The sequence below is a fragment of the Puma concolor genome, chromosome E4, assembly GCF_028749965.1.
Source record: "Puma concolor isolate L17-30 chromosome E4, mPumCon1.1.hap2, whole genome shotgun sequence".
Lineage (NCBI taxonomy): Eukaryota > Metazoa > Chordata > Mammalia > Carnivora > Felidae > Puma > Puma concolor.
Genome location: NC_141683.1, coordinates 10,491,591 through 10,505,727, shown reverse-complemented (window position 1 = coordinate 10,505,727; position 14,137 = coordinate 10,491,591). Strand labels below are relative to the sequence as shown.

Genomic DNA, 14,137 nt, shown 5'->3' with positions numbered 1-14,137 from the left:
GGCCGACTTCGGCCCAGGTCGTGATCTCACGGTCCGTGAGTTCGAGCCCCGCGTCGGGCTCTGTGCTGACAGCTCAGAGCCTGGTGCCTGTTTCAGATTCTGTGTCTCCCTCTCTCTGACCCTCCCCCGTCCGTGCTTTGTTTCTCTCTGTCTCAAAAATAAATAAACGCTAAAAAAAAAATTTAAAGAGCCGTAATTCAAACCCAGACAAGACAGGCTGGCTGCAGGACCCACACAAACTCTAAGCCGTCAGTTTTTACCACGGGCCTGCCTGTGCTTTCACAGCAGCGGAATTCTTCCCTGGTAGACTGATCACTCCTTCAGCGTCGAAACCAAATTCTAGTCACCTTGTATATATGCGTGTGTATAAACACACACACACACGCACCTTAAGCACAATACATGGCACATAATAAGTACTTAAGGAACCTTTAATGTCTTAACATTAATTAACCCCACTCATCTTTCTCTTATTTTGTTCACATCTTACAGGTGAGAAACCATGTGTTATGTTGGTCCCATTTTAGAGGCCGGAGGTTACCTCACCTCTGCAAATAGCCTTCAGAACTCATCAAAAAGTAAAAAGCAAGTTCGCTTGGAGCCAAGTGCCGGAAGCTGTATCTGAGAATAAGGTCTTCCTGACCGAACATTTCAAACCCTCAGGAGGAGGCTTAGGGAAAAAATGGGGGAAACTGAGTTGAGATCATCTCACCAACGATTGCCAACGAACTGCCTGCCGAAAGCCAAAGTCCAAGAAGCTTCTCTCCTGCAAGGTTTTGACGAGAACCTGTTTCAAGCCCGAAGCCACTAGAACCACCTGGAAAACATTAAAAAGACACTGATTCTATTGGTCCAGGGTGGGCTCTGGGCATCAGTAGCTTTCAAATGGTCCCAGGTGGTTCTAACACGTAGCCAGAGCTGAGCCCCGATACGCTGCACTCAGAGAAGGAAGGATCTGTTAGCAGAGAGACTGAAAGAACGCTCCTAAACCACAACCCAGAGGACTGAGCCTCACCTGGGAGTGGGGTGTTATGTTCTTATTAAGTCCCTCGGGGCACCTTTGCAAACAGAAGATGTGTTGGTGGGTGGCTGGCATCTGGGCACTGAGAAGGCAGAGAGGTAAGTCCACGGCAGGGAGAAGGCAGCGGCAGGTGAAGACTGTCCGAAAATCGGCAGCTCACCAGCTAGGAGGTCAACCAGGCAGTCGCTGGCCACCCCACAGGAAGGGCTTCTGCTCCCGGCCCCACTCCCGCGTGCCTGGTAGCAGCGTTCCCACGGCAGGAACGCCAGGGCACATTCACCAGACAGAGACAACGTCTGCAGTTATTCATCGCTGGCTCCCCAGTGCCCACCGCGCACATGGGAGGCTCTCGATGAGCATTTGTCAAATGAGTCAAGAAACTGGAAAGACTTACAGGCGAGGATGGTCAGTGAATCCTCAGAATGTCAATAGGAGGGGAAGAACTCAGACACGGCGGCCACGGATACTCCAAAAGCGCCTGTGACGATTCATTCCAAGCAACAAGCATTTCGTCAGAGCAACGAAGAGCTAACGGCACTGTGCATTTTATTCATGGTGACCACTATCGTGTAAAATGGTTTTATGCACCATCCAACCTAAGCTTCAGAGTAACCTAAAAAGGCAGAAACTAGGGCTCCTGGGTGGCTGTGTCGGTGAAGCGTCCGACTTCAGCTCAGGTCATGATCTCGCGGTTCATGGGTCCAAGCCCCATGTCAGGCTCTGTGCGGACAGCTCAGAGCCTGGAGCCTGCTTCAGATTCTGCGTCTCCCTCTCTCTCTGCCCCTCCCCTGCTCACGCTCTCTCTCCCAAAAATAAACAAATAAATAAATAAACAAACCAACATTTTAAAAAATGTTTTAAGGCAGACAAACTAGTACATATTAATTTGAGTTTTGCGGATGAGGAAACTGTAGTTTATAAAGCAACTCGGCCAAGGTCAAATAGTGGGTAGGTGGTGGGGCTGCCTGATACAGGGTCTGTGCCCTCCCCACTCCACTGCCCCCTGGGTTTGCTGGATAAGGGACTCACAGCCGCAGGGAGAGTTGGGAGAAAGAGAGCACACACATCCACAGACCAGATCCTCTGCCCGTCCAGGTACGGGGATTTGAAGGCAACAAGATGACCCTGTGGTGATTTGATGGAGCGACTTGTAAGTCCTAACGAGCCCTCCCAGATTCGGGAGACCAAGATGAGGTCACTGAGCTCATCTAGTTGATTCTCCCTCTCTACAGAACCCCAAGAACCATTCCAGGGATCAGGGAACCAAGCTCTAAGCAAGACTCTGGGGAGAAGCGTCCCCCACCTTGCTCAGGTCGGCCACCTCTCCACAGGAAGGGTCGACGCCCCTTGACGACACTTGATACTGGTCCTCGGAGCACACCCTGTGAACATGGTCCACTTGTAACCTGTCCCATCCGGCCCCACCCAAATCTTACATGCGTTTCAAGAACTCCTTCCCCACTTTGTCCAGGAGCTTCCACGAACCACTCATGTGTCTCTCCCACAAGCGACCCTTCATCTCTTCTTACTGTGCATTTGTGATGCTCGATAATACTCATTAACCTCCGTCCGTGTTTGTCTTCCTCCCACACTGTGTTGTAATCCCCCGAGGGCAGGAACCACGGCCCACATGTCCTTGCCTTGCTCAAGGTTACCTAGGACAGCACTCCTTGCAGAAAAGATGCTTAAATAAATATGTGTTGATTAAGGCATAAACTTCACTAGGACAATTCACTGGAAAGCGCTCAGATCTGAGCTCTAAACCCAAGTACATTCTCAAGCTGCCTAATGAGAGACAAGGTCATCCTTGAAGACGTCTCCACATCAGGGCTAATTACAGGTATGTTTCAGGTACTTACTAGGTAAATGCATCTAAGGCATCTAATAAGTACCTGAAACATAGTGTGCCCTTAGTAAATGTAAGTTCTCTAGCCCAAACCATCCTATCTGAAACTGATGACACCGAATGGCCTGGTAGGGAACAGGCTGAGTTGACAAAAATACTTTACATCCCAAAGCTCAGAGATCCTGCTCCAGGAGGCTCAACTCTTGGGCAAAGTATGAAAAGACAAGGCGATCTCTGACTCTACAGGGTCCTGAAATGAGGTGTGGGAGACAGTGAGATGCTAACAAATCAGAAACGAGAATTATTTCAAGAACCACTTCCGACCCAAAGGTTTGACCTCAGAAGGGTGCTGGAGACTGTCTATCACTTTGTCACTGCGGGAAGGTGAGTGTTCGACCCTGAAGCATCACTGGCCCAGACAGCCCTGGTTTAATATCCCAGGGTTAGGGGTCTGACCTACTCTAAACCAAATGGGAGAAGACAGGGGCTCACTTGGTGGGGTCTGGACCAACAGGTTCACATCCCCCTTACGTGTTGGCAAATTTCTTAACTGGCCATGAGGAAGGCCACCCAGTAGGACGCCCAATGAGCCCATGGCTATTCATAACATGGTGAATGTGTGCAACTCAGGATAAAAACAAAGCTCTGCATCTATGTGAAGGAGTGTATGTGCGTGTATGTGTGTCCTTGGGAGGATGGTTAATGACTGAACGAGAACTCATTGCGTATTCTTTCCAGAGCAGCCTTGAGACACTTTATAATCTGAGGGAAAAGGCAGAAACTCTGCTTCTCCTATGGGGCAGGTGAATCTTCTCCCCACCTGCTTTCTCAGACAGACCTGAGTTGGCCTCCGGACTCTCCTGCCCACCTGTCAGACGACCGTCCGCAGTAGCCCGCCTTCGTTTCCTCAGCTGTACCCTGCGTGTGGTAATACGTGCCTGGCAGGTGTTTGCGCACATGAAACCAAGTGGCGGCAAATGCCCGCTGCTCCAACCATGGGCACCCCTGAGCCACCCCACCCTGGAGTGGCAAGTCTAGGCAGCCACAAGCAAAAGTGAAAAAGAGCAAAAAGTGCTGAAAACGGCATTTGCCCATGTCCCTTTGAGGTCCCTCCTCTGGGTGCAACACTCCCGCCGTCACACGGGGCTGTCTGACCCCTTCATTTGCAAGTGCTCTCAGATTCCAAATGTCGTGAGCTCACTGGGAGCAGTTTTTGCAAGCTCCCTGTCCCTTTTATCCCTACTTTACAGATGACAGCACCAAGGCTGAAACGCAATGACATTTCCAAGGTCAAAGAGCTAGTCGGTGGCAGACCTGGAATTCAACACCATTGGGCCCAAAGCCCCCCTTTCACCCCTGGTTTGCTCTGCCCCTTTCTACAGCGTATCTCGCTCCCCCTGCAACTCCGTGGGCGTGGCTCCCGGAACGCGGAGACCATTGGGCGGCTCAGTTGGTTAAGTATCTGACTTCAGTTCAAGTCACGATCTCACGGTTCATGAGTTCAAGCCCTGTGTCAGGCTCTGTGCTGACAGCTCAGGGCCTGGAACCTGCTTCAGATTCTGTGTCTCCCTCTCTCTCTCCCCCTCCACTACTTGCACTCTGTCTCTCTCTCAAAAACAAATAAACATTAAAAATTTTTAAAGAAAGAAAGAGAAAAAATAGATGCTTGTGAACTTGCATAGGATCCAGTGAGTTCAAATCCAACCCCATCAAGTGAGTGAGAGAGCCCCACGGAGACTGCTCTGGGCCCCCTGAGCAGCTCGATGGCCCCATCACCATGGCAACACCCAGATGGCACCTCCACCTTTTCTCTCCCATCCATTGCCTCCTGTGATCTTCTAACACACGTAAGGAAAGGGAGCCCTGTCCCAACAGGTGAACACTGAGGCCGGGAACAGTGGCACCTAAGCATGGGGCCAGGCCTCTCCTCATTGGGAAAGAGCCAACCATACAATGAAAAGGGTGTCCACATGACAACTGCACATTTACACGACAGTCATTAGAGAGGAACATCGGTGCCAGATCCCAGACCTATGGCTGAGCCCAGCTGGTTCTCATTCTCTTCTGAGGCCAGGCCTGCTGCGTGGCTTCATTTAATTGTGTATTTTTATCATTCGGTGTCTGTAGCCGGATGCCTGTGGGCAGTTAATGCCCTTCTCCATCAGTTCGAGCAAGAAAATGTACCTGCCATGGCAGTATTGGCTTCACTGGGCTGCTGACTTATTTTAAGTACTAAATCTTTTCTGTTACTATATTTTTCACTGTGGGGTGTGCGCGCTCCAGCACGGACATTAACAACGGGCGTCCGGGGCCCAGCTCTCCTCTGCTGTGAGAACGGAGCGCCACCTAGCGCCCACTCGCTCCACTGCAGCCAAAATCAACAACCGCGATAACCTTGACAGAGCTCTGGGCTCTTACGGAGAATTTTCACACGCATTCTCCTCGCCTCACGTATCAGGGCTCGCCTAGCAGTATGATACTTATCTTATTTTTTAAGATAAATAAGTTAAGACACAAGGCTCCAGCGAGAAAGCTGAGTAAGTTTTCCACTTGCCAGCCCGGTGTCAGACTTTCCAACGTTGGCGGCTGTCATTTATAAATGATGAGCTATGAGAGAGGAGACCTAATGAAACTCCCAGGTGCCCAGAGCACAACCGTGGAGAAAGACAGCCCTCCCGCGGGACCTGATGCAATCGTCTTGGCGTTATTTAAGCCTTTCATGCCAGCGTCTCTAAGCTTTAGGTGCAAGATTATCCTCACGGCACCTCTCAGGGGCATAATGCCAGGGGTCCTAGCACCTGCAGGTTGCCACAGGAACTCGTATGCAAAGAGGTAGAAATCCCATCCTCCGTGGGGACTGAAAGTAGAGATGCAGCTGTTTACTCTCCCCGGAACTCGCCACTCCCCTGTCTCATCAGTGCAAGAGCCAAGAATTATCATCCCAATATCACCCAACAGCTCTGGCCTTCAAACTCCCAATTATTTTCAGTTACCCAGGGCAGGGGTTTTTTGTCCTTGGTACCACTAGGTTGAATAACTCTTTGGGGGCAGGGGAGGGGTGGACCTGCCGTGCACACTGTAAACGTCTAGCAGCATCTCTGACCGATACCCACTAGATGCCAACAGCATCCCTCTCCCCACCCATCGTGACAATCCAAACATCTCTAGACATTGCCAAATGTTCCCTAGGGGTGCAAAATCACCCTGCTTGAGAACCACCATTGTAGAAGGCAAATCCACTAGAATATAAACATCATACTACTAACAACTCCTATTTCTGCTACCACTTAAAAGGAACAAATGACATTATTCTATTTAACCTTCACACTCAAGAAAACAATCTGTGTTGACTCTCAAAGGAAATATTTACCTTACAGATAAAGAAACCGAAGCTCAGAGAGGTTAAGTGACACGGCCAAGGTCACACAGCTGGTAGTGGAAGAGTTACCACTTAAAACCAGGCTTTTGTGACTCTGGAACCCGAGCTCGTCACCAGACCCTGGCACCATAGATCCCAGAGATTTCCAGAACAGTCTTCGTTCTTGAGAGTCCTTCCAGAGTATACTGACACTATTCAAGTAATAAAGTCTAGATTTATGTTTAAAGGCATAAAAATGGTAGCCATTCCCCATAAGAACACCAATTCTAAGTGTCAGAGCTGAGGAGATTTTGCTGTAGGGTAATGGCGAGAGCCCTGGGTCCGAGTTCAGACCTTGGGGCCAATAACTGACTCCGGGGTCTTTATTTGGGGTCAATTATCCGAGCTCTCAAAGTCTCTGTGTATTCATCTACAAGATCAAAAGGATTGGTTAGATCAGGTTCTCAGATGTGGCTGCAGAATCTCTGGGGCTTGGGCAATGCCATTTTTTGAAGCCCCCAGATAACTAATGTGCAGCCAGAATGGAGACCCACGAGTCTGGAAGAACTGTAAGACTCTCGAGTTGTGTATTTCTGCCCCAGACTGGATGGCTTCTTTTGTCTCTTCCCACCAGGATCAGAGGGACGCACAAGAGCTCTTTGGGGGAAGTTTTTTGGTCCCACAAGACTGTCCCAAAAGCCTTGAACAACCTCCTAAGATGCCTTCAGTGTCTCAACTGGCATCCAGTCTCTGAATGAGCCATTTCCAGTATCATTCTACCCACCAAAAGTACGGACCCGCACCCCACTCTCCTCTGGCTGCTGGGGGTTAGACACTCCTCCAAAACACTGAGGGGAGCAGGGAAAATGACAGAAGACAGCTGCGGCAATGAAAGACTATCCTCTTCCTGGCCTCGTGGAGCCCTTGCCTTGTCTGGCTTTAATAAGGTTCATTCTAATCCGTGGTCTTTCAAGAGGTGAGAGAATCTCCTGTTTCTGGACATGACTCACCCACTCCTATGTCAGCTCCCAAAGGAGAGTGATAACGTCTCACTCAGCAGGTGCTCTGGCTACAGAAAAGGGGCTCTGGGCCCTATGAACCCCATGCTCTTTATCCCCTAGGTACGACTAGTAATAAAAGCAATTCATCCCGATTAAGTACCCCCCAGATGCCAGGTGAAGTATTTACACGCATGGTTTCACTCACTCTTCCCACGTGCCCACACGAGATGGTATCATTGTTCACATTATTTTCACCAACCTCTTCCTCGTCCCGTTTTACATGCGAGGAAACCAAGCTGTCTGTATTCGCCGTTCATGCTCCCGGCCGTGGGCCCTGCGCTTCCACTAAAAAGCTGCGCAGCTCGGACTCGGATGCTCGGGCGCCTGCGGGCCGGACCCTCCCCCGCGAGGGGGGCGGGGGGCGGCAAGGAAGGTGGGGCCGCAAACAAGGCTGAGAAGCAGCCTCCCGGGAAGTGAGCGGACTCTCAGGAGTGGGGGGGGCAGAGAGTGTTCACAGGGGAGAAAGTGGTCAGTGGGGTCAAGACCCCAAGGTCTTGTCTGCCTAGAGTGGGGCGGGCCCAAGACAGAGGGGAAGTTGGGCGAGGAACAGAGGGAACCAGGGCAGACAAACCCCTGCAGCGGAGGGGTTTTCTTTCCTTTCCTCTCACTTTATGGTCTCTGTGGGAGAGACTCCAGTGCGGTAACAGCTGCTGGCAATGAGGGGTGGGCCTGGGTGGCTCAGCCTCTGGCTCTTGATCTTGGCTGGGGTCATGACCTCACAGGTTCATAGGGTCGAGCCCTGCCTGCGGCTCCGCCCTGAGGGCAGTGGAGCCTGCTCGGGATTCTCTCTCTGCCCCTCCCCCTCAAAATAAATAAATAAGCTTTTTTTTTTTTTTTTTTTTTTTAAGCTAAAGGGAAGGGTCCAGTGTGACCCGGATGTTCCAGGGATTAAAGGGCGGGGCGTGTCTGGGTGGCTGAGTCGGTTGTTTCCGACTTGGCTCAGGTCATGATCTCCAAGTTCGTGAGTTGGAGCCCCGTATGGGATTCTGTGCTGACAGCTCGGAGCCTGGAGCCTGCTTCGGATTCTGTGTCTCCCTCTCTCTGCCCCTTCCCCGCTCATGCTGTCTTTCTCTGTCTCTCAAAAATGAATAAACGTTAAAAAATTAAAAAAAAAAAAAACAAAAACAAAAAAACGGCGCAGGGGGATGGCTGGTTGGAAGAGGGCAGAAAGCCAGAGGGATCACTGCCTCTGGAGCCAGGGGTACAGCTCCTCCGCCCCAGTCTGAAGGAAAGCGAGAAAGAAGATGGGGATGGGGACAGCGCGGGTCCTGGTGGGCAGTACCTGAAGGGAAGGCGAGGCCCAGTGCGTCACCGTCTGCCCCCACGACCACCCCAGGCAGCACCACCCTATCGCCCCTCGGTACAGGTGCAGCCTTGGAGGTGCAGTAACTTCGGTGCCGCCAGCAGGGGGCAGAGCTGGGCTGGGAGCCTAGTCCCTCCGAGGCTGAAGCGAAGCACCCACTGCAGTTGGGCGGAGGGCGGCTGGGACCAGGTGTCCCCAGGTGTCCCCGGATTCGAACTGAGGTCTTGCCAGACCCCAAAGCCCAAGATCGTTCCCCTGCCCGCCGCCCCCTCGAGTTTGATCTGGAAGGGCTGGGGGCAGCCCACCAAATGGGACTTTGAGCTACTAAATTCGTTCTGCAATCCAGGTATCAAGGTAACGGGAGGCTAGGGGTGCATTTCCTCGATCTTCTTCCTCGGTCTTCGTCCCCCCGCCCCCATCCTCCACCCAGAACAACCTGAACACCACCAGCAACCCCGTGGCACTGCGAAGTGGCGGAGCCCCTGACCCAAGGCCGTCCCTGAACCGCTGGCGCACATTATCTCCAGACTCAGTCCCTCTCCCCCCACCTCTCTCTATCAAAATAATAAGTAAACATTAAGGTAATTTTAAAAAAGAAAAAAAAAAAGAAACACGGGGAGAAGCCGGCCATCTACCAGTGCCAAGGAGAGAGGCTGGGATGGATCCTCCCTCAGAACCTTCCAAAGGAAACAACCCTACCCACACCTTGCGTCGAACCCACAGCCTCCAGAAGCCTGAGACAATACACTTCTATTGCACCCGCGGGTGGTACTTTGTTAGGCAGCCCTAGAAAACTAATAACACTCTCCAGACCACCTCTGAGACGGCGAATAAACCAGCTCTGATGCTCTTGGGAAAATGACACGAGGCGCTGAAATCAGGCTCAGATGTTCCACGCGGAAGAAGCCATGTAAAGAGAAACGGAGGTGCCAGCTAGGTTAGCCTGGGGGAGAGGAAAAGGTTGTTTACCAAAAAAAAAAAAAAAAAAAAAAATGAAACTGAGGAATTTGGCCTTTATCCTGAGTACAACAGAAAGCTCCTGGAGGGTCCTAGAGCGGAGGAAGAACAAAGGCCACGCATTAGGACAGTGAACCTCAGAGCAAAGGGCAGGGGAAGCAGAATAAGAAAAGCAGACGGGCCAAGGAGACACAAGGGTGTTCCCAAAATTCCAGCTGGGATGGAGAGGCAGTGGAAGTAGAGGGGAGTTGAGAGGCCGTCTCCCCCAAGCACTTGCATGATTTCTCCCGGCTTAGGACCTGAACATAGATGTCGTTCACTCAGCCATTTACTGAGCACCTACTACGTGCTACACACTGGTCTGGGCGTTGGCCGCAAGGAACTGACACGCTAATGGAGAGACAGTAAAGAATAATAAAGTACATTATCTAACAGGAAAGAAGTTAACACGTTAGGGGGTAAACGGGACAGGATAAGGAGGATAGAGCAGTTTCAACGAGCGGGTCAGGAAGGGTTTGTTGAGTAAGTGAATGTGAGCAGACCCTTGAAGGAGGTAAGGGAGCGAGGCAGGCAGCTCGCTGGGCCAAATGACCTTCATTCTCTGCTTCACGCAGGAGTGGGTCATGCTGTGACCATAACTTCATTCCTTCGGTCAATAGTTCATTAAGCAAAAAAGAATGAGGTACAGTTTCAGGATCCCAATCATTAAAGAAAGAACAGGAACAGAGCTTTATTTATTCACCCTACCCCCGAAGTCTAGAGGTATGTGAGTACTGAACAGATACTGTTCAATCAGTTAATTCATCCGTAATCAATAGCTTAATTTATGAGAAGCAAAGACCCCCCCCATTTCCTGTATTAAACTTGATACAATTTGTCATATAAACAATGAATTGGAGGCTTTTTTTTTCACATGTAAAAGAACCACTCCTAATACGATCAGAACATGATTTCATTTTTACATTTTCCCTTCCAGCCCTTGTCTGTATGCTTAACTTACGGAGGTATGATTTCGTGTTTCGTAATCATAAGCCTAGGACTTTGAGACTTTTTTTAATGTTTGTCATATTGTAGGCATTTTTCTCCAGCAATTCATACATAGTCTTTACGATTATCACTGATAGTGGATGCACGAAGTCAGTTGTCCTCAGATTGCCAGCAAAAGCAACATTGCTTCCAATGTCCCTGGATTAAGGCAGGGCAGGTACCGAGTTGGCTCCATAGCTCAGTGGTTAGAGCACTGGTCTTGTAAACCAGGGGTCGCGAGTTCGATCCTCGCTGGGGCCTCTTGTCAGCTTCTATTTTTTTTTTTTTTTTTAATCCTCCCCTTCACGAACTACAAACTCCAAAATGGAAGAGCGGTTTCTGAAAACGTTACTTCTGGAGGATTAAAAATGACTCTTCCTGAAATGCAAATGATGGGCGTCCTTAAGGTGCTCTAGAGGCGACCCGGAAGAGAAAATCCAGGCCCGACACGAAGAGCAGGAAAAAGAAAAAAGAAAAAAAAAAAAAAAAAGCCGTCCTCGGCGACCCCAGAGCTGGAGACACGAGGCTCCACGGACTCGTTTTCAACGCCCCGCAAGCCGAGAACCAGCCGCGCGTTAGGAGAAGCTGGAGGGGGGAGGGGGCGTCCGCGGCGGGTTCAAGGGGCCGCGGGAGGGGCGGGGCGGGCCCGGGACGCGGCCTGCGGGCGGGGGCGGGGGCGGGGGCGGGGGCGGAGCCGGCGCCGCGCCCGCGGTGACGCCGAGCGGCCGGCGGGCGGCGCTGCCGCGTCGGTTCCCGCTCGCCTCCCGGGAGGCCGGCGAGCGCGCGTCCCGCCGCCCGCCCCGCCCGGCCCGAGCGCGGCCAGCGTGGCCGGGGCGCAAGCGCGCGCGGTGGCCGCCACGTGGCAGCCGCGCCCCCGCGCCCGGCCCGGCTCCGCGCGCCTGCCCCCGCGGAGGGAGGGGGAGCGGCTCCCGGAACTAAACCGCCCGGGGCTGCTGGGGGAGGCCGCCTGGGCAGCCGCGGGAGTCTTTCCCGAGTACGCGGAATTTCCCCGCCCCGGCTTTCTGGTCCCATGTTTCCGGGCTGGGGCTGAGATCGGACTAGCTGCAAAGTAGCCGCTAGCCCCCGTGGACGCCGAGGGTCCGAAATGTGGTCGGCGTCGATTGGGTTGTTGAAAGAGTACAATTCACTCGGGTAGAGAAAATTTAGTACCAAAAAGAGAACGTAAGTTCTCCCATCAGTTAATTTTTGATTGCTGGCGTGTTGAAAGAATACCGGATGAAATAAAATACGTAATTACATTAACCTTACTTATTTTTCTTCACGTGGCTACTAGAAAATTTGTAATTCCCTCCGGTTGCCGCTCCCGTGTGTTTCTGTTAGGTGGTGCAGGTTTAGAGAGCCAGAGTCCTGTGACCTAAAGTTCAAGTGAATTCTTAACCTGCGCTCACACCAGGTAAACCGGTGGGCAGAGTCTCCTTCATCTGTGGGTCTCCCGGAGCCAGCACTGTGTTGGGCGAAAAAGTGAAGAATGGCAGTGGTTGAGGTGGAATTAAGTATCTCCCCAACCTAATGTTAAACTCCACAAGAGCAAGGGAATTTTTTTTTTTTTTTTTAATTTTTGTTTGAGTATAGTTGGCACATGTTGTTCCGTTCAGGTGCACAAGTGATTCACCTTCTCTATGCTGTGCTCTGCCCAAGAGTACCTACAGACAGTATGTCTGTCACCATACATAAAACATTATTACAGTATCATGGACTATGTTCCCTAGGCTGTGCCTTTTATCCCCGTGATTTATCCATTCCGTAACTGAAAACCTACACCTCCGGTTCCCCTTCACCCATTTTGCCCCATGCACCCTCCTCTCCTCCCCTCTGGCTCCCATCACTTTGTTCTCTGTATTGACGGATGTGATTCTGCTTTTTGTCTGTTTTTTAGACTCCACGTATGAATGAAATCATACGGAATTTGTCTGAAGAGAATGTATTTCTTCAGTTGAGTTAGCTTTGAAAATAACACAGCTGTTAGACTTTCCATCTCGGCTTGCAGGATTTTAGCTCTGGAAAAACACACTCGTGCTTTTGTTGGTCATCGGCCCTTCTGTGGTCGGGGTAGCTGCTGCTAGGGATGCTGCGGAGGTGACATGCTCAGAGCGCCCTGAGTAAATAGGCCCCCACTGGTGCGAAAAAGAAACTTCCATAATGATCACTTCTAGAAGGGTCAGCTCTTCACTGACACTGAATGCCTTTCTGCACAGCCATTTCAGATCCCCAAATACTGTAATACCGAGACTGCTTACTTCGAGTTATTTGGTCATCAAGTAACAGAGTTAGTACGGAGAAAGATGCCTTTGAAGCATTCCAGTCCCTTCTCCCTCCAGCATGACCCGTCCTCATGCTTCCTTCCCCTACCCCCTCCTCCAGCCGGTCTCTAGAAAGAGCAAGCATGTGCATGTGTGCCTTTTTCTGAACTTTCCTACACCTTGGCCTCCAAGGAAGCCCAAAACCATTTAGGCTATGACCTAGTGATTGTTCCCTCACGGGGCCAGCCTCTTAGTGACAGCTCGCAGGTGTTGCCATCTTCCGGAAGATAAAGCCGCTTTGCCAGAGAGGAATACGCTGCCTCTCCCCAGCTTCCTGGCATCTCAGGGATACCCATTCAGTTCCCTTCTCTAGACCCACCAACCCTCCTCTTCAAAACCCGTGTTCAGAAGGCCTGGACCCTGAAGGACACGGTCCTTTATTTTGACACAGTTCCCCCAGGGCTCAAAACACTTCCAGGTCAGACCCTGTTTTTGCCACATGTCTTTGAAGAAAGATTGTACTTTTTTCCTGTAATGAGGAAAAAAATGAGGCGAGCAAGCTCAAATATTTGTTCCAGAGGTAGGTCCAATCTCCCCGACTGACCCGGGATGTTCAGCCACCTTTCAACAGAGCGACCCAGGGTAGAATTCCTCCCACGTTTATGTTGGTGTCTTTCATCTAAGAAGATGTAAAAAGTATAAAACACCAGAGCTGGTGAGATCCTGAGGTTTATGTCTATCCTAGAGAGTGTTCGTAAGAGTTCCAAAGGTAGGCAGAAGTAAAACAAAAGCCATGGGATAGGGCAAAGGAAGTGGCTAAAAAAAGATCTAAAAATGATCTTCAGAAAATGACCAGTGTTTTGTATCTTTCATAAAGGCCGAACAAGAGAAAAGGAATCAAAAAGAGGCCTGATGTATTTAGATTTGGTTAGGTTAGGTTAGCCTACAAATAAAGATTGCTAAAGGAAAAAAATGGAATCTGTTTCTTTGGATCTAAAACAAATCTATGCAGGTTATGGAAAGCATATCAAACGCAGTGGTTACATGGCCTCTGAAAGCCCTCCATAACCCCGGCATTTCACGATTTTGTTCTCTGTACAAAAACCAAATTTGGCCAAATTTGCCAACACTGTTCTGGATGATTTGCAGGATTTGAAGAACTTCTCAGAGACGGGGATCATTTCCTCCCTTAACTCTTTTACTCCTCAAATACCCGGGTAAGAACTACCAGCCCTCGCTGGGTGCCCTACAGGGTGGCGGCTGCACAGGGTATTGACAGGGGTGTTGGCTCCTGTCCAGCTGAA

At 50.8% G+C, this 14,137-nt stretch overlaps 1 non-coding gene across 1 annotated transcript; it reads left to right on the top strand.

The window, feature by feature from the left end:
- Positions 1-10,760: 10,760 nt before the first annotated feature.
- Positions 10,761-10,833, top strand: TRNAT-UGU (transfer RNA threonine (anticodon UGU)). The gene has a single exon. It is a non-coding gene; the product is annotated as a tRNA-Thr (tRNA).
- The last annotated feature ends 3,304 nt before the right edge of the window (positions 10,834-14,137 follow it).